Below are 20,495 nucleotides of genomic sequence, written 5' to 3'. Positions count from 1 at the left end.
CTGCCCGGGAAATTGTCTCCAATTAAAGATTCCGGGTTCGAACCAAAAAAGAGTTTTTTCTTACTCGAAACGTTGCCAAGTTCCCCATGCATGTTGAAAAATTTAATAAATTCAATTATCATATCATACAATTGCCTATTCATTTTCTTCAATAGAATTTTAAAATGTTAAAAAGATAAAAATAGCCAGATTTTCACTAGTGTGTGTATTATTTCGATTCGTTAATTGTTTGAAACAGTCGTGACTCTCCTGCGAGCTATACACCAACTACACCAATACTATTTGAATAATGCAAGCAAGCGATTTGTTGGACAATTCGAGCATTTTACAGATTTCACAGTGAAACGCAAGTAATACCACTGTAATTTATTTGTAGTACAAAGGCATAAAGATCCGACTTTGTTCGCTATTCGACAACAGTTTCTAGGAGTGGAGAAGAGAATGGGACGGAAAGCAATACTAGCTGCTCTTGCACTGTTAGTCATTCTCATTGTGGTCGTCAATTCACAAGGTTATTCTTATTTACTGTTGCTTAAATTTGATAATGGAAATTAGAAATGAAAAACGAGACCATACTCTTAGCTCACTATATCGCGTATGCTTTTTCAACCAATCCCACACATGGAGTACAGTAACTCTCGGTAAACTCTGATCTTTTTTAATAAATTACTAGCTAGTGTTCGGCTCAGCTCGCACTTTGGCTCTTGCACAGTTTGAACTCTTTATAGTGCATAGATATGCAGTACAATAATACTGAAAAACGAAACAATATTATTGAAACATCATCAAATACTAGATAAAGTTACTTCCCCAAATAAGCAAAATTCCTCGAAATGAAGGAATCACACTCCGGTAGGTAAACGTTATTTTAACTAATTCAATTGAATCGATTTAATACAATATTACAGATATCGACGATTTTGATCAACTGATGTTTTATAGAAGAAGAAATCCATATTGTACAAGGTTTTGCAGGCTTTCGAATGGAAGATATAAAATAAAATCTTGTTCTAGATTAAAACGATGGACAAAATACGGTATTTACAATCAAATGAGATTGCGAAAATTACTTGCTTTAGTTTTCTTTACATAGTTTCGTTCAATGAGAAGGTTATTTGCTGGACTATACAATTTTCAAACATAGCTTTAATTCTGAAAAATATGATGTCAATCAGAGGAAAAAAATAGTTTACTTAAATCTTATTTCAAACCACATCGCTTGAAAAACGTTTTATGTAATTCATATTTTTGGTTATTTGGTCACTAAATCAAATCCATTCAACAGTCAAACAAAGTATTTTTGTTTGCAAAATTTGGTTGAATATAAAAATCATCATTATATACCAAATCCTATCTCCCCAGTTTTGATATTATTAAAGTGGATTTGTTTATATATAAATCTTTTTCATTGGTATTATTATGTGACTCTACCTGAACACTGTTGATTGGGTCATGTTTGTGTAGATCCTGCAGAACTTATTTTATAAATAACAAAAAAAACTTGAATTATCAAATTGGTGGTATAATATGAATGTTCTTCTTTATAGTTAATGAATTAAAAGGTCATACACATGAGCATCTACTAATTTGATCTGTCAGAATGGTTTTGAAATATAAATATGTTCTTATTATTTCAGCTTCATGTGAAGTATGTCGTGCTCTATCGTGTCACAGCTTCGGACGCCTCTAAAAGAACGTTTGAAAACCGATATTACATACATATAACTGTCGACAAAAAATGAATTTTTATGTTGTTTGCATTGGAATAATAAAGTGTAAAATAATGCATCAAGATTTTGTCATCTGTACAGCGGTGTGCATATTGTGATAGCAAGGGATTTTAACCGAATACCCTCGTAAAATCAAATTTTCGATTCCTCGAGAATAGATAGTGTCATTCAATCGCCTTTCTCCTCACCGACATTAAATAAAAAGGAAATGCTTCACACTTCACTGCAAAAACGTGAAAGTGCAGTGAATAATAGATAATATCTGGTCCGCATGTCGGCATACATAATCGCGATTAGAATTGCGATAAACCAGAATATCGGTATTCAAACCGACAAAATCTGCTTCTAACCCTAAAACGCTTGTCGGATGTCGGCCTTGCTGGCATGTAAAGACGTAAAATCACAAAACAAAACGATATATCGACTTGATACAAAGTTAGAGAAGTAAATTTGGGCCTGGATTAGGATTTATCATTAACAATATTACCATATATTTAGGCAGTTTCTGGTATAGGGCTGAATGTGATTGTTCATTAAATTATATACAATAACGTCACCAGTTGCAGTAAAATTGGAGTATTAAACGCTAATAATTTCGGAGTTTGAATTATATCAAATAAATAAATAAGAAAAATTTCCATTGTTCAAATTTTTATGATTATTAAATGCAAGTCAATATTTATTTACCTAGAATTGAAGCTGAAGTCGGAGTTGAAAGTTGTTAGATTCAATAATATAGATATAACAAGCAGATTGACCTTTTTGATTGAAACATAACTCCTACTCCAACGACATTATTTTATACCTGACTATACTTACAAAGCACGTAGGTCAATGAGGCCAGAATCTCATCTTGGTTTTTGAGAGTCAAAAATTGTCTCGTTTTTTTTCTACTGAAAGATGCTTACTGAAAAAAATGGTTCATTTTCCTATTTGGTTTGAACTAACAAGATTTGCTTACGAAGGAAATGATTACAAAATTTATTTTTCATTTATTTGAAATATTCCGATGATCTGTATGGGATTCGTTTTTTTGTGTGTGTGCTATGACGTCATATAAATTTGCCACTATGTGGCGCTAGAGGCCCGTATATTTGAGCATAGCCCTCTTGTTTATATTGCAGCGGTACGATATCGCAATAAGTATTCTCGCTAAATCAATAATAATAATACCTATCTTAAAAGATTTCGTATGCGGCAAAGCCGATAGTTCCTTAGTTTATATGAATTAGTGGACCCGTCGATGACTATTTTACTTTAGATCCCAATAAACTTACTTGAAATCTTCTTGTAGCCATAAATGTCGTATGCTCCGATTTACTTTTGTGCAACAGCGTTTCTAGATGATTCCTACTTGCGCCTACAGAATATTTTAGATTGGTATGACAAACCTTGGGGTTTTAAGCTGAATATCTGTGTGCATGATACCTTGAAATGTAGCTCAGTTTTACGGATAATTTGAAGTAGGCTAAGTGTACATGAATGAATCTAGGAATATTGAATCAGCGCATGTTAAAGTTTGGGAAATGTATTGAGCAATAAACGTTTTTGAGGCAGTTTACCCTCGAAGAAGAGTTTTTGTTTTCGAATTTGCAATTATCACTTCGTCAGTTTTTCCCCTGCATATCTGCACGATTGATATAAACTTCTGCCAACAAATCCCAGACTGCCGAAGCCATTGTGGCAAAACATTTTTTGCACTGTCTCAATTAACGCCAGACACACCACATCAGACAGAAGGGGAATAATAACAACTAGACATAAAACCAAGAGAATAATGTTATGGACGCGCAAGCAAAAACGAAATATTACAATTTTTCCAATAATAATATTCTGGACGAAGCTGGCTCTGTGGACCATCGTACCTTTCCAGTTCCGCCACCCGGGCTGTTCTAGCTTTACCTGTTCTGTAAGGACGATGATTCGTGCGTCTTGTGACAACGTAAAACAAAAAACCAAATGATTCGACTTACAACTGTACTATCAAATCATTCACAGTACCGGTACCGGTACTTTTTACTGTAACTTGCCGTACGTAGTCTACAGTGCGTTAACGGTATCGAAAAACTCCCGGTTTCGACGTAGCACAAGTTGGAAAAATAAAAAGGTAAGATGGCTTCCCGAATAAAACCGTGTTTCCATGAATAAAAAATAATACAGCGAATTTTGTATAAAAAAAGATCTGATCGGATTTATAGGAATTTAGAAATAAATAAAATAAATAGCCTTCTAGCGACTGAAACAATCTTTAATCACTGAAAATTTTGAAGCAATTGGTTCGTTAGTTGAAGAGAGAAGGGATTTTTAACAACAAGAACTAGAGGAAGAGTTCTTACAACGACATAATTTTAAAAAGATCTACAGGTTCACTTAATGTCTAACACGGAGCAATCACAAGAAAAGAGATATGACATCATCAGACTAATGCAATATGTTTATAATGTTTAATGTTAACTTTAATCCCACACAATAATCGTTGGTTGTAATGAGTCTGTTTTCGTTGCTTATAAAATATGAAGTCAAGTGAAATTACGCGTGCAATGTGGGTCCAAAACTGTTGGGTGATTAGGCCCACATTGGACCCACATTGCACGCGTAAATTCACTTGACTTCATATTTTATAAGCAACAAAAACAGACACAATTACAACCAACGATTATTGTGTGGGATTAAAGTTATAGTAGACAACACCAATGTTCAAATCTATTTTGGCAAAATTTGCATGAATTTAAACTAACGAGTTCGATTTCATATGAAACAATATTTATCACAATGTTGGATAAAAAATAATTTTTGTAGAAAGCATCCAAAGTCTAAATTAGAAATTGCGCATCTTGTGACGGTTCCGGTTTCCGGTAGTCCAATGTGACAGGTTGCATACCCGTACTACTTCGTTTTGGCATCCATGCCCATATATCTGAGCACCACTCTCTTGTTATTTAAATAATAATAACATATCCAACTGAAATCAACTTGCGTCACCTAGCGAATGCAACCATTCGTCATTTTCTTCAAATATTATACACATGGCGATGCATGAAGCGCGAAGGATACCAACCGTACACAGACTATAGAACAAAAACAGATAAAATCAAGCAAAACAGGCCTTGTTCGACGTCCAACTGCTTGGTTTTTGAATATACAAATTAGATCATCAAAAATATGAATGCATACCAGAATGCAACATTATTATCACTGGCATATTATGAAATGATTTCAAGCTGGTTTTGAATTTGCATCAGCAAAGAAATTGTTAAGTTAAATTATTTAAAATGGTGATATTTACCATTTTATAAATATATATTCTATTAAAAATGTTCGTTAGTTTATTTTTATCAATTTACTTTTCACACACACAATTTATTTTGTTTCAGTTTCTCTGCAAATCTTATCGTTGGTCTTGAAGTGCTGTTTGAACTAAATAAAATACCAGGTTGCTGTCAGCAAAATTCGCTCCATAATTTTGTCCATTGGCAATATCAATAAATTTGGAATTTTCCCTTTCTCAATTGAATGATAGATGTTCAGATCATGCCGTATTGAGAATAATGTAGAATAATGAATCAAGTTGCAGGATTGAAGTATGCGTCGTCGAAATTTGACCTGTTTTGTTACTATTAAAATCACTATACCGTGCTCCTTTTTTTCAACGTCCAGGGCTTTTATTCAATTCCATTCAAACATTTGAAAAAACCCCACTGTATTTATACAAATATAATTTAGACTATAGTTTCATACAACATGCTTCCCTATAAAACATTTCTGAACATCAGTAAAATTTTTTAGAATCAGTTTGAATATAGTAATTGTTACATTGAAAGCTCGCCTCGGTAGATCCCACGATGAATCATCCAATAGGAATTTCTGCAATACAATAGAATCTGCTCATGAATAAACTATAAAAGATGCACACTATGCTATTCTGTTTGCCGCTTTATCATCGATAAAATAAACGAAAACGGTATATGCTATATTTTACATTTATTCATAGTTCCAATATCCTTGGCAGTGTAATTGGGAATGTTTTGGCAATTTATTCTATTTGGCATTACATTTTCTATTCCGACTCAATAGTTCTGTCACCGTTTGCACTCACCGAGATACACGGCCTTCACAATTATGATGGCAAATAAGAATCGAACCACTTATAGCGATTACAAGAATCATCATGCTAGAATATATTCTAGCTAGAACTATAAGCTATAATTTGCTTTAAATCAGGGTCGTCTAACCCGTGGCCCGCGGGCCACATGTGGCCCGCCGAAGAGTTCCGAGTGGCCCGCGCTGTATTTTCGGAATTAAATAAAAAAAGGAGTAAAACTTCTATTTTTCGAGTGATGTAGTTAATATGAAGATTTGATACGAATAATTTGTTCATTTTCCTGAAATGTGCTCTGCTAGCCCTTTCACACGAGCCATGAGTGGAAGATATCGATACATAAATAGTCGCTTACACCCTTGGGCAGAATGGCAGTTTTAATGACCTCATTATTTGGCAGCACAGATTTTTCAAAGATGAACCATGTCAAATCCCCTGTGAGATCACTAATTTCTGACAGTCATATGGAAAATTTGCTTCACATTGTTACATCGTCCATCTCAGCAAATATTGACAAACTTGTTAGCAAAAAAACAGTGCCAAACTTTACACTAAAATATCTACGTGTAGAAAAACCTTTGTTGACTTTACTGTATCTTTGTTTTTTTATTGTTCCTATTATTGAAAAAGTTTGGTGCAAGGGTTTTGTTTGTTTTTTCATTAATCTTTAGTTAGTGTAGCAAAACTAGAACCTAATTACCATGTGGCCCGCGCAATTAATAGTAAACTAAATGTGGCCCGTCGGCCAAAAAGTTTGGCCAACCCTGCTTTAAATACTACCCGTCTTGGACTGGTGTGATAGGGTTTTATCGACTCAGCCCGAGGACCATTTCGATAATTTTTATTCCATCATGAGGATCGGAATTATTTGTGAGCAGAGTTGAAGCGCACTAACTTTTGTGGTCTAATTTGAGGTGCTGAAATTGAACTAAAAGCTGGTATATTTGAATAAATTTATTACTAGTACAATAAATACGAATTCGCACAAAAAATACCAACAAATAAATACCACCTCTGACACAAACAAAATACTATTGAAATAATGCAAGCAAACGATTTTTTGTGCAATTCAGGCATTTTACAGTGAAACGGAAGTAATACCGCTGTAATTTATTTGTAAAACAAAGGCATAAAACCGCGACTATATTCGCTATTCGACAACATTTTTTTGTAACGAAGGAAGCAATGGGACGGAAAGCAATACTATCTGCTCTTGCACTGTTAGTCATTTTCATTGTGGTCGTCAATTCACAAGGTTATTCCTCTTTACTGTTGCTTAAATTTGGTAATGGAAATTAGAAATAAAAAATGAGACCAAACTCTTAGTTCACTATATCGTACATGCTTGTTGAACCACCCCGCATTAACAGGTAGCTCATTAAATATTGGTAGACTGCGATATTTTTCGATAAATTCCTTCCTACGCCTATTTGGATCTGTTTATTCCTCACTATGCATAAACTTTATTCCATTTTGTCACTCAATGTTCAATTAATTACTAGCTAGTGTTCGGCTCAGCTCGCACCTTAGCTCTTACACAGTTTGAATTCTTTATAATGTGTGCATTCAATGAAATCGATTTTATACAATATATATATATATATACATATATCGACGATTTTGTTGATGAATATGATCAACTGATGTTTGATAAGAGTAGATATTCATGCAAAATAGTCTGTAGACGGCAAAATGGAAGATATAAAATAAAATCTTGTTATAGATTGAGGCATCAGGCAAGGATAGGTATTAACACATAATTGGAATTGATAAATATAAACTTTAGCTTCCAATTCCCCTTTTGCCTTCTAACTTTTCTTGGTGTGGAAAATTATTTGCTTTAGTTTTTGTTTTTTCACATATTTTCGTTCACTGAGAAGTAAATTGTCCTGACTACATTCTTCAAAACCGCCTTGATCTGATGTAGTATCTGATGTCAATCACAAGAAGATATAGTTTACTAAAATCTTCTTTAAAATCACACTGATTGAAAAAGGTTGTATGTAATTATTATGTTTGGTTATTCGGTCACTAAATCAAAACATTCAACAGTCAAACAAAGTATTTTTTGTTCGCGAAATTTGGTTGAGTATAAAAATCCATCAATATTTTTCGTGTTTAACAATTGTTAACATAGACACAATGTGTTATTTTCAATTTTTTAGAACTGTGCGAGACATGCCCAAGGAATTGTTGTTCTTTGGAAAGACTGGATATGACTTTCTGAATACGAATTCTGTAACAACGACTTCTTTGATTCTTGCCACACTTTTGTTGTTTGTGATAATAAACTGATATCAATGAATAAATTGCAACATTGTATATTTGATCACTATATTTTTACCATGGGTGGAAAATAAATACCAGGTTATCGACAACAACAAACAACAACCCGTAAACATGAGACCAATGCCGAAATATATTGACACGAATGTTAAAACAGTGTTCCAGTGAATTGAAACTTGAAATGAAAACCTTTCATGAAAAATATTCCTAAAAAGTTATAATCTTCTTGCTGTTTCTTCATGTTCGATTTACAGAATGTGAAATCTATTGTCAAGTAGTTACGAAAAAGCGATATTTTCAAAAAACAACTGGTACAAAATGAATCGTCCGCCGATATGAAAAAGTTACTTCTTAATTAAATTTGCGTTGACTCCGTGACACATTCTAGTCATTAGATGATGGCATAAAATCGAGAAACATTTGCACGCATATTCAGGTGATAATTGCAACGGTAGATTTTTCAAATATCAGTTGGCAAGCAGAAACCCCACTTTTTGGTATTATGAACTTTTATTGGAAGAAACACTGGTACATTCGCCAGAAACCCCGGCATTTTTCTCACAAGTGGGGCAAGAACGGTATTTATAAAAATTGCAGGATACCCTATCTAAATCTTTCGCGAGGACGTGTTTTGCGAGCTCTGTGCCTGTATCGGTCAGCAGCATTTTAGCTGAGAACAAGAAAGATGTAACTGTAATCGAAGAAATTGAACTCCGACTTGATAACGCCGTTGAGCACTGCATTATTTTCACCTTCTCTGCCCCTCAACTTCGTCGCCAAGCGAACACGCGTTCTACAACCTTTAAGTCGTCGTCGAGTCCAACACCTCACTCTGACTAGCAAATCAGCGTAGATAATACAAACATTGCTTCGACTGGGGTGGAATTTTTTATTTAATCCGTCAGACCAAGTTGTTGAGCATAAGATAAACTCAATTTTCTTCCGAAGCCTTCCAAAGAAAAGCAACAATTCTAACCATGGATCCGCTGCAGGCTATTTAACATCAACAATAAAACTGCTGGTGGGTCAAATCGAACATTATCACTCGAAATCCATCAATTGTTGCGCATGGCAATTTGTCCAACGCCTTGGACGGTGTACGAGGGAACTAATCTACTTATTTGATGTGTCAGACCGGTTTTGAAATATGAATATGTTCTTATTATTTCAGCTTTATGTGAAGTATGTCGTTCTCGATGGTGTCACAGCTTCGGACGCCTCATATAACTGTCGACAAAAAAATGAATTTTTATGTTGTTGGCATTGGAATAATAAAGTGTGAAATATTGCATCAAGCTTTTGTCATCTGTACAGCGGTGTGCATTTCGTGATAGCAAGGGATTTTAACCGAATACCCTCGTAAAATCAAATTTGCGATTCCTCGAGAATAGATAGTGTCATTCAATCGCCTTTCTCCTCTCCTACATTAAACAAAAAGGAAACGCTTCACACTTTGATTTTATGACATTGCAACAACGTAAAAGTGCATTGAATGATAGATAATATCTGGTCCGCATGTCGGCATACCTAATCGCGATTAGAATTGCGATTAACCCGAATGTCGGTATTCAAACCGACAAAATCTGCTTCTAAACCTAAAACGCTTGTCGGATGTCGGCCTTGCTGGCCTGTAAAGACGTAAAAGCACAAAACAAAACGATATATCGACCTGCTACAAAATTAGAGAAGTAAATTTGGGCCTGGATTAGGATATATCATAACAATATTAACATATATTTAGGCAGTTTCATGATATAGGGCTGAGTGTGATTGTTCATTAAATCAGATACAATAACGTCATCAGTTGCAATAAAATTGGAGTATTAAACGCTACTAATTTCGGAGTTTGGATTATTTCAAATAAATAAATAAGAAAAGTTTCCATTGTTCAATTTTTTATGATTATTAAATGAAAGTCAATATTTATTTCCCTAGAATTGAAGCTGAAGTCGGAGTTGAAAGTTGTTCGATTCGATAATATAGATATAACAAGCAGAATGACCTTTTTGATTGGAACATAACTCCTACTCCAGCGACATTATTTCATACCTGACTAAACTTACAAAGCTCTATTTGATTAAGTTAAAAACGTAGGTCATTGAGGCCAGAATCTCATCTTGGTTTTGACGAGTCAAAAATTGTCTCGTTTTATTTCTACTGAAAGATGCTTACTGAAAAAAATGGTTCATTTTCCTATTTGGTTTGAGCTTACAAGATTTGCTTACGAAGGAAATGATTACAAAATTTATAGTCAAATACTTTAAGATGAAATAAAACTTATTTATTCTGAGAAGTGAAAATCTGATAAGATGATTCAACCAAATGGCTATATATTTCTCCTCATTTGATTAACAATTTTTGGAACAAAATATTGGACTAATTAGCCACAGCCGCGAGCATTCAACAATGGGTAGATATGGATGCCGTTGTTAAAGGTAAAAAATCAGGGTTTGAACACGTTAATGGACATAAAGTTTTGTTAATATGTTGTTGATGTTCTTTGTCACAGAAAAAAATCGCCTTTCACTTTGATTACTGGACCAATCGCTTTAAGGGTTTCAGTGATCAAAGATTTAATTTTTCGCTATAAGGCGATTTCATTTTTAATTTATTTTAAATATTGCGGTGATCTGTATGGGATTCGTTTTTTTTTTGTGTGTGCTATTACGTCATATAAATTTGCCACTATGTGGCGCTACGTGCCCATATATTTGAGCATAGCCCTCTTGTTTATATTGCAGCGGTACAATATCGCAATAAGTATTCTCGCTAAATTAATAATAATAATAACTATCTTAAAAGATTCCGTATGTGGCAAAGCCGATAGTTCCTTAATTTATATGTTCTAGTGGATCCGTCGATGACTATTTTACTTTAGATCCCAATAAACTTACTTGAAATCTTCTTGTAGCCATAAATGTCGTATGCTCCGATTCACTTTTGTACAACAGCGTTTCTAGATGATTCCTACTTGAGCCTACAGAATATTTTAGATTGGTATGACAAACCTTGGGGTTTTAAGCTGAATATCTGTGTGCATGATACCTTGAAATGTAGCTCAGTTTTACGGATAATTTGAAGTAGTCTAAGTGTACATGAATGAATCAAGGAATATTGAATCAGGGCATGTTAAAGTCTGGAAAATGTCTTGAGCAATAAACGTTTTCGAGTTTACCCTCGAGGAAGAGTTTTAGTTTTCGAATTCGTATTTTTCATAGAGGTCAGTTTTTTCCTGCATATCTGCACGATTGATATAAACTTTTCTGCCAACAAATCCCAGACTGCCGAAGCAATTGTGGCAAAACATTTTTTGCACTGTCTGGATTAACGCCAGACACACCACATCAGACAACAGGGGAATAATAACAACTAGACATAACGTCAAGCAAATAATGTTCAAACATATGGACACGAAAGCCAAAACGAAATATTACAATTTCTCCAATAAAAATATCCTGGACGAAGCTGGCACTGTGGACCATCGTAACTTTCTAGTACCGCCACCAGGGATGTTCTAGCTTTACCCGTCCTGTACCGATGATGATTTTTGCGTCTTCCGCTAACGTGAAAAAAAAGATTCGACTCCCAACTATACTATAAAATCATTCACAGTACCGGTATCGGTACTTTTTAATGTAACTTACCGCACATAATCATACAGTGCGTTACCTGTATCGAGAAACTCCCGGTTTCAACGTAGAACAAGTTGGAAAAAGGAAAACGTAAGATGGCCTCACGATTAAAACCTTGTTTCCATGAATAATAAATATTACAGCGAATTTTGTATAAAAAAAGATCTGATCGGATTTATAGGAATAAATAAAAAAAATAGCTTTCTAGCGACTTAAACAATCTTTAATCACTGAAAATTTCAAAGCAATTGGTCCGTTAGTTGAAGAGAGAAGGGATTTTTCATATCTCGTAACAACAAGAACTAGAGAAAGAGTTCTTACAACGACATAATTTTAAAAAGATCTACAGGTTCACTCAATGTCTAACAAGGAGCAATCACAAGAAAATAGATATGACATCATCAGGCTAATGCAATATGTTTATAATGTTTAATGTTAACTTTAATCCCACACAATAATCGCTGGTTGTAATTGTGTCTGTTTTTGTTGCTTATAAAATATGAATTCAAGTGAAATTACGCGTGCAATGTGGGTCCAAAACTGTTGGGTGATTAGGCCCACATTGGACCCACATTGCACGCGTAAATTCACTTGACTTCATATTTTATAAGCAACAAAAACAGACACAATTACAACCAACGATTATTGTGTGGGATTAAAGTTATAGTAGACAACACAAATGTTCAATTCTATTTTTGCAAAATTTGCATGAATTTAAACTAACGAGTTCGATTTCATATGAAACAATATTTATCGCAATGTTGGATAAAAAATAATTTTTGTAGAAAGCATCTAAATTAGAAATTGCGCATCTTGTGACGGTTCCGGTTTCCGGTAGTCCAATGTGACAGGTTGCATACCCGTACTACTTCGTTTTGGCTTTCGTGCCCATATATCTGAGCACCACTCTCTTGTTATTTAAATAATAATAACATATCCAACTGAAATCAACTTGCGTCACCTAGCAAATGCAACCATTCGTCATTTTCTTCAAATATTATACACATGGCGATGCATGAAGCGCGAAGGATACCAACCGTACACAGACTATAGAACAAAAACAGATAAAATCAAGCAAAACAGGCCTTGTTCGACGATCACCTGCTTGGTTTTTGAATATACAAATTAGATCATCAAAAATATGAATGCATACCAGAATGCAACATTTTTATCACTGGCATATTATGAAATGATTTCAAGCTGGTTTTGAATTTGCATCAGCAAAGAAATTGTTAAGTTAAATTATTTAAAATGGTGATATTTACCATTTTATAAATATATATTCTATTAAAAATGTTCGTTAGTTTATTTTTATCAATTTACTTTTCACACACACAATTTATTTTGTTTCAGTTTCTCTGCAAATCTTATCGTTGGTCTTAAAGTGCTGTTTGAACTAAATAAAATACCAGGTTGCTGTCAGCAAAATTCGCTTCATAATTTTGTCCATTGGCAATATCAATAAATTTGGAATTTTCCCTTTCTCAATTGAATGATAGATGTTCAGATCATGCCGTATTGAGAATAATGTAGGATAATGAATCATGTTGCAGGATTGAAGTATGCGTCGTCGAAATTTGATCTGTTTTGTTACTATTAAAATCACTATAACGTGCTTCTTTTCTGCAACGTCCAGGGCTTTTATTCAATTCCATTCAAACATTTGAAAAAAAAACCACTGTATTAATACAAATATAATTCAGACTATAGTTTCATACAACATGCTTCCCTATAAAACATTTCTGAACATCAGTAAAATTTTATAGAATCACTTCGAATATAGTAATTGTTACATTGAAAGCTCGCCTCGGTAGATCCCGCGATGAATCATCCAATAGAAATTTCTGCAATACAATAGAATCTGCTCATGAATAAACTATAAAAGATACACACTATGCTATTCTGTTTACCGCTTCATCATCGAAAAAATAAACGAAAACCGTATAATTATGCTAAATTTTACATTCATACATAGTTCAAATATCCTTGTCAGTGTAACTTAGAATTGGGAAGCTTTTTGCAGTTTATTCTATATGGTGTTGAATTTTCTATTCCAACTCAATATTTCTGTCACCGTTTGCACTCACCGAGATACACTGCCCTCTCAATTATGATGGCAAATAAGAATCAAACCAGCTATAGCGATTACAAGAATCATCACGCTAGATCTATATTCTAGATCAGGGTGGTCCAAGATTGGCAGCTCCGCGGGCCACAAAATTACTTTTGCATTGTTCGCGGGCCACAATAGTGCCAAGATCTTTGCTCGTTTAACTTCGCTAGTTGCCTCAGCAAGCCATAACATTAGTCAATTCAGTGACATTGGTGATGCAACAATATGTCAAAAGATTTTTTGGTTGATTTTATGACGAAACAACACAAAATGCGATTTTTTGATTCCTCTCCGAATGCGACGCGGGACACAGATAATGAAGCGGCGGGCCACATGTAGCCCGCGGGCCTGGGTTTGGACCACCCTGTTCTAGCTAGAACTATAAACTATAGTTTGCTTTGAATACTACCCATCCTCGACTGGTGTGATAGGGTTTCATCGACTCAGCCCAAAGTCCATTTCAATAATTTTTATCCCATCATGAGGATTGGAATTATTTGTGAGCAGAGTTGAAGCGCACTAACTTTTGTGGTCTAATTTAAGGTGCTCAAATTGCACCAAAAGCTGGTATATTTGAAAAAATTTATTACATGTACAATAAATACAAATTCGCACAAAAAATACCAACAAATAAATACCCCCTCAGACACAAACGAAATACCATTGAAATAATGCAAGCAAGCGATTTTTTGTGCAATTCAGGCATTTTACAGTGAAACGCAAGTAATACCGCTGTAATTTATTTGTAGTACGAAGGCATAAAACCGCGACTATATTCGCTATTCGACAACAGTTTCTTGTAACGAAGGAAGCAATGGGACGGAAAGCAATACTAGCTGCTCTTGCACTGTTAGTCATTTTCATTGTGGTCGTCAATTCACAAGGTTATTCCTCTTTACTGTTGCTTAAATTTGGTAATGGAAATTAGAAATAAAAAGTAAGACCAAACTCTTAGTTCACTATATCGTACATGCTTGTTGAACCACCCCGCATTAACAGGTAGTTCATTAAATCTCGGTAGACTGCGATATTTTTCGATAAATTCCTCCCTACGCCTATTTGGATCTGTTTATTCCTCACTATGCATAAAATTTTATTCCATTTTGTCACTCAATTTTCAATTTATTACTAGCTAGGGTTCGGCTCAGTTCGCACTTTGGCTCCTATACAGTTTGAATTCTTTATAATGTGTGCATAAATATGCATTATAATATTACTAAACTATATCAGTAAAACATCACCAAATACGAGGTTCAATTTTCTTCCTCGAAGCAGCAAAATTCCTCGAAGTGAAGGAATCACGCTTTGGTGGGCAACTATTATTTTAACTGATTCAATGAAATCGATTTAATACAATATTACAGATATCGACGATTTTGCTGATGAATATGATCAACTGATGTTTGATAGAAAAAGAAATCCATGCAAAAAATTCTGCAGATGGCAAAATGGAAAATATAAAATAAAACCTTGTTATAGGATGAGGCGTCTGGAAAGAAAAGGTATTTACACTCAATTAGAATTGATAAATATAAACTTTAGCTTCCAATTCCCCTTTTGCGTTCTAATTTATTTTGATGTGGAAAATTATTTGCTTTAGTTTTTGTTTTCCTGACTACATTTTCCAAAACCGCCTTAATTCTGAATTATCTGATGTCAATCACAAGAAGATATAGTTTATCTTCTTTAAAATCACACTCATTGAAAAAGGTTGTATGTAATAAATAGGTGGTGATTCGGTCACTAAATCAAAACATTCAACAGTCAGACAAAGTATTTTTTGTTCGCGAAATTTGGTTGAGTATAAAAATCTATCATTATATACCAAAGCCTATCTCCCCAGTTCGAACATTGTTAAAGCGTAAAACTTATTAGTTTATGAATCTTTCATTGATATTATTATGTGACTCTACCTGAACACTGTTGATTGGGTCATGTTTGTGTAGATCCAGCAGAACTTATAAGATAAGTTTATTTCGACTCCAAATCAGCATAAAAGGCGATTAAATGATTGATAAAAACTGACTATTCAATAAATACCAAAAACAAACTTGAATTATTAAATTGCGGGAATATTATAAATGTTCTTCTTTATAGTTAATGAATTGAAAGGTTATACATATGAGCATCTACTAATTTGATGTGTCAGAACTGTTTTGAAGTATTAATATCTTCTTGTTATTTCAGCTATTTGTGAAGCATGTCGTGAGGCATCGTGCCACACCTTCAAAATCTCTTCAAAGGACGTTTGAAAAGCCGATATTATATACATATGTCGACAGCAAAGTGAATTTTTATGTTTTTTGTTTGCATTTGAATAATAAAGTGTAAAACATTACATCACGCTATTGTCATCTGCACAGTGCATGTGTATTTCGTGGGGATGGACGAGTCCGGCCTTACAGAGATTCGACGAATCCGAGTAATAGGTCAAGAACTCGAATCGAATCCCCCGAGTCCGTGACGTCACAATGTAAAAGTAGAAAAACACGTTTTTGACTATAATACAGCATCGTGCATTCACAAACATACGTCGTAGCTCATATTTTTGTCTAATGGTTCCGCAGATAGCTGTTGAATCAATTTAAAAATATATTTTGCTTCTTTTTTGGCGGCCATAATACAAACGTAAACGTGGGTCAATGTGCGCCTTGGCTGTGGACTGGATTTCTAGCCCACCACCTTGCGTCAATTCTGGGCGGTTATTTAGAAATTCTTACCTATCAATATGAAGAACAAGAAGTTTTTGACTACAATGCTTTCCCATAATTCCAGATATTTCTAGCCTTAAATTTACTATGTCGAGTGCGCAAATGGTAGAGAGATGCCACTCGTCGTCAATACAATGCTTGCAATTTAGTAGTTCATGTAAATGTTCTAAAACGCTCCATGCTTTATTATTTTTAGAGAAAGGATTGCATGTAATAAACTCGATTTAAAAAAGGCATTGATGAGATTCCTTCCCCCTTGCGTTGATCATGATCATGTTTCATATTTATTTACGCGAATGGAAAACTCAAAAATATTGCGCTAACACATATTTTATTGTGTACCACATGTATACCAAAAAGGATAGATAGTTTGAAGGCGACTGGCGCATCATTGTTATAAGCCAGGGGTGGGCAACTTCTCTAGTCGGCGGGCCAGATGTGAAAAAATGAAGTCCTCGGCGGGCCGGATTATTACAAAAAATACTTCGGTATCCAATCTTTATTAAATGCCCAACACTCTCAGTCAACCTCACATTTCTTGGGATATTCCATGATTAATAAAACTTAATATAAAATCTAATTTTTAAAATCTATTTATATTTAGAATCTAAATATAAATATAACTGAAACGAGTAGTGGGGAATGTTTACAATGCTCTCTGCTTTGATCTTATGTTATTTGTTTAACAAGTGTGCTAACGTAACTGTTTGTTAACTAAGGTAATTGTTTATTCCACCAGCTCGCACTGACAGTGCGGTGAGAGTAGAGCGATCGGCTATATCCAGGAATTATGCGTCGGACCACATTACAAAATGTGGTTGGATACAGTCAGCGAGCCGGTCAAAATCTCGTCGCGGGCCGGACCCGACCCGCGGGTCGTATGTTGCCCACCCCTGTTATAAGCTATCAATAGTTTTTAACTTGCGTTATGTTATCTGGATATCTGTTGTCGTTTTTATTAGGAGTGTTTATAATACACACGAGTGATATTGTTACATATCTAACTTTGAATTTCAACTAGTTAAGGTCTGTAGTGAGATTTATAGAGGTAAAAGTACAGACATAGGCGTGGATTAGTAAAAACAGAATTGATTATAGACTCGGTGAAAACGATGTGGACTCGATATCGAATTCGAGTCCAAAAAATTGCCTGGATTCGACTCGAATCCGAGTCCGGATCCCAATCCCGGCCCAACCCTAGTATTTCGTAATAGCAAGGGATTTTAACTTCCAACCGAATACCCTCGTCAAATCAAAAGTAAATTTGGAACTGGAATAAGATTTATCAATCATAGCGTGTAATTAAATATATTTAAACAGTTTCATAGTATAGGGCTGGATATGCTTGTTCATTGGATTCGATACAATAACGTGACCAGTTGCAATGAAATTTGAGTATTGAATGCTACTATTTTGGAGTTTGGAGTATTACAAATAAAAAAGAAAAGTTTCCATAGTTCAAATTTTTATGATTACCGAATGAAAGTCGATATATATTTATTTACCTAGAATTGAAAGTCGGAGTAGAAAGTTATTTAATTCAGTAATTGGATAACATAACAAGCATAGTGACCTGTTTGATTTGGGTGTTAGCTGGAACATAACTCCTACTCCAAGAGCATTATTTTATACCTGACTTAACTTATACAGCAGTCATTTAACAATGTCCAGATAAGGAAATCGTAGTTGAAAGTAAAAAAAATGGATTTAGTTTTTTATATTGCAGCGGTACGATATCGAAATAAGTATTCATGCTAAATCAGTGGTTCTCAACCTGTGGTACGCGCATTACCAGTGGTACGCCGGAGCTTTCCAAGTGGTACGCGAGAAGCTTTGCATAATTGCAACAACAAACTTTTAAGTTAGCTAAAATATGGCGGCAAGGCTTTCTTTTTCTCTTCTATAATGTATGTATTCCAGTCCTCGTCTCTAGGGATCGCCCTCATCCGCTAATTCCAACCTAAAAAAAAGAAACGGGCATGTTTTTCCCGATTTTCGTTGATACATCTTGATACATCCTATGAATGTTACTATTGCGACCTGCTGTATGTGTTGGCTGTTCGACATGTAACCAATCAAATTCTGGCTAAAATTGTTTTCTGGTTACCAGACATTGGCTCTTAATGTTGTTCGACTATTATGGTTTTCCCCTTCACATGAGAGTGCGAGCAGGAATTGTCATCCATGATGACAATTAAACAATTAAACCGAAATTTACTAAATGAACCAGAACACTATATACAGGTTAGGCTTTTCGTGACAGCGGCTAACGCATATCAAAGTTTATTCGCCAAAGCTTCGCGATAATTCAGTGGCGACGATGATTAAAGCCTTTCATTTCTGAAGGTAGGCCACGCAAATTCTGCTACGATTTTGTACGCAATTAATATGTTGTTACTGCATATATTTAATACGGAACTTTGCCACAGGTTATAATTTGTCGTTGTTAAAAATGTAGATGTAGTGCCACAATATAAAATACTACCATAGCGCGTTTTTTGTGTCATTGTTCTCATCTACAAAAGTGGCTTTTTCGTTAGTACGCAGTTAGAAAAAAACACATTGAAGTGGTACACAGTAAGTAAAAGGTTGAAAATCACTGTGCTAAATCAATAATAATAATAACTATCTCAGAAAATTCCGTGTGTGGCAAAGCCGATATTTCCTTAGTTTATTTACGCATGTAAAGAAGATCGATAACAGAACATCATATTGTCGTCAAATATCTTCGTGCGTGTCCAGTTTAGACCATAAAGAAATAGTACAATCCTGCACCATGGTCACGTGAGTAGGCTAGTTGTGCTTAGAGTTAGCCAGGAATAAAGAAATTTACCGATTTTGAATTATATTAGTCGCGACCAGAGCTTTGACTCCGAACATTCTTATACACGTAATATTTGACTCAAAGATGATGCAAACAATTAAAACAATAGAGCAATGCTCAGAAATATGAAACATTGGTCTACGAGACTCACACTGAAATCTAATATATGTTCATTAAGAAACCTTAAATTAAAACTGAAAATCAAGTCCTTTACATTTCTCATCGGCACTCGTCCAACCACAGCTTGGGAAGATATTGGACTGGTGTGACATAAATCCACGCGGAGGTTAAATATAATTAGAAATTGCAAAAATTTGAAAAATATCGAGCACCATATTATACTCATGAAAAAATTAAGAAAACAAAAGCGCAATGGTCAAATATATGGACATAAAGGTACGGGTTTCTAATCTTTTACAACAGAATACCGTTACCGTACTTTTCCCGACTTCGCTAGACCAACAGATAGTATAGTTTGCGAACGTTGAACCTCTATGAAATGCGCAATTTGTAATTTTTATGACGCCATCGCACATATAAAATTCCCATAATGCCGGAAGAAATTTTGGAAACAAGTAAAAGCATTAGCCTTCTAGTGACAAATACAATCTTCAACCCCTACAAATTTCAAAACTATTGCTCGAGTAATAAGGGAAAAAAGCGATCAAGGAAAATAATTCCAACAACAACAACATAATACTAAAACGATCTATAGGTCCATTTCTTGTCCGGTAAAAGTAATAAACTTCTAGCAGCTTCCACCATATTTTAGTAATGAAAATTTGATTGGTTTCGGAGACGAGCGTGCTTTTACCAACGACAAATACCTTTTCCCCAACAACAAATATCACCCCAACTGCAACAATATAGCAAAGCAATCGATTTGTTTTCTTCCTTTCCAAAAATATTGTCGTCAAATATCTTCGTGCGTGTCCAGTTTAAGTTCAACTCTTGCAAGATTGTAATTTTGCGTGAACATTGTTTTGTAGAATGAAGGTTCATGATAATTCATACATCAATTGAGAGCAACTTTGAGTATTTTGGGGGATTGTATCGTGGAAAAATCGCTATACTTATTACCCACTGGACCAATCGTTTTG

At 34.7% G+C, this 20,495-nt stretch overlaps 2 long non-coding RNA genes across 2 annotated transcripts; both read left to right on the top strand.

Annotated features, from left to right (window-relative positions):
• The first annotated feature begins 367 nt into the window (after nt 1-367).
• On the top strand, nt 368-1,788 carry LOC144428302 (uncharacterized). Its single transcript, XR_013478258.1, has 3 exons — nt 368-511; nt 909-1,037; nt 1,638-1,788. It is a non-coding gene; the product is annotated as an uncharacterized LOC144428302 (long non-coding RNA).
• A 12,798-nt stretch (nt 1,789-14,586) lies between these two features.
• On the top strand, nt 14,587-16,198 carry LOC144428273 (uncharacterized). Its single transcript, XR_013478232.1, has 3 exons — nt 14,587-14,744; nt 15,225-15,362; nt 16,048-16,198. It is a non-coding gene; the product is annotated as an uncharacterized LOC144428273 (long non-coding RNA).
• Nucleotides 16,199-20,495: the final 4,297 nt, after the last annotated feature.

This window comes from Styela clava, chromosome 10 (assembly GCF_964204865.1).
Source record: "Styela clava chromosome 10, kaStyClav1.hap1.2, whole genome shotgun sequence".
Taxonomy (NCBI): Eukaryota; Metazoa; Chordata; class Ascidiacea; order Stolidobranchia; family Styelidae; genus Styela; species Styela clava.
This window is presented reverse-complemented; position numbering and strand designations above follow the sequence as displayed.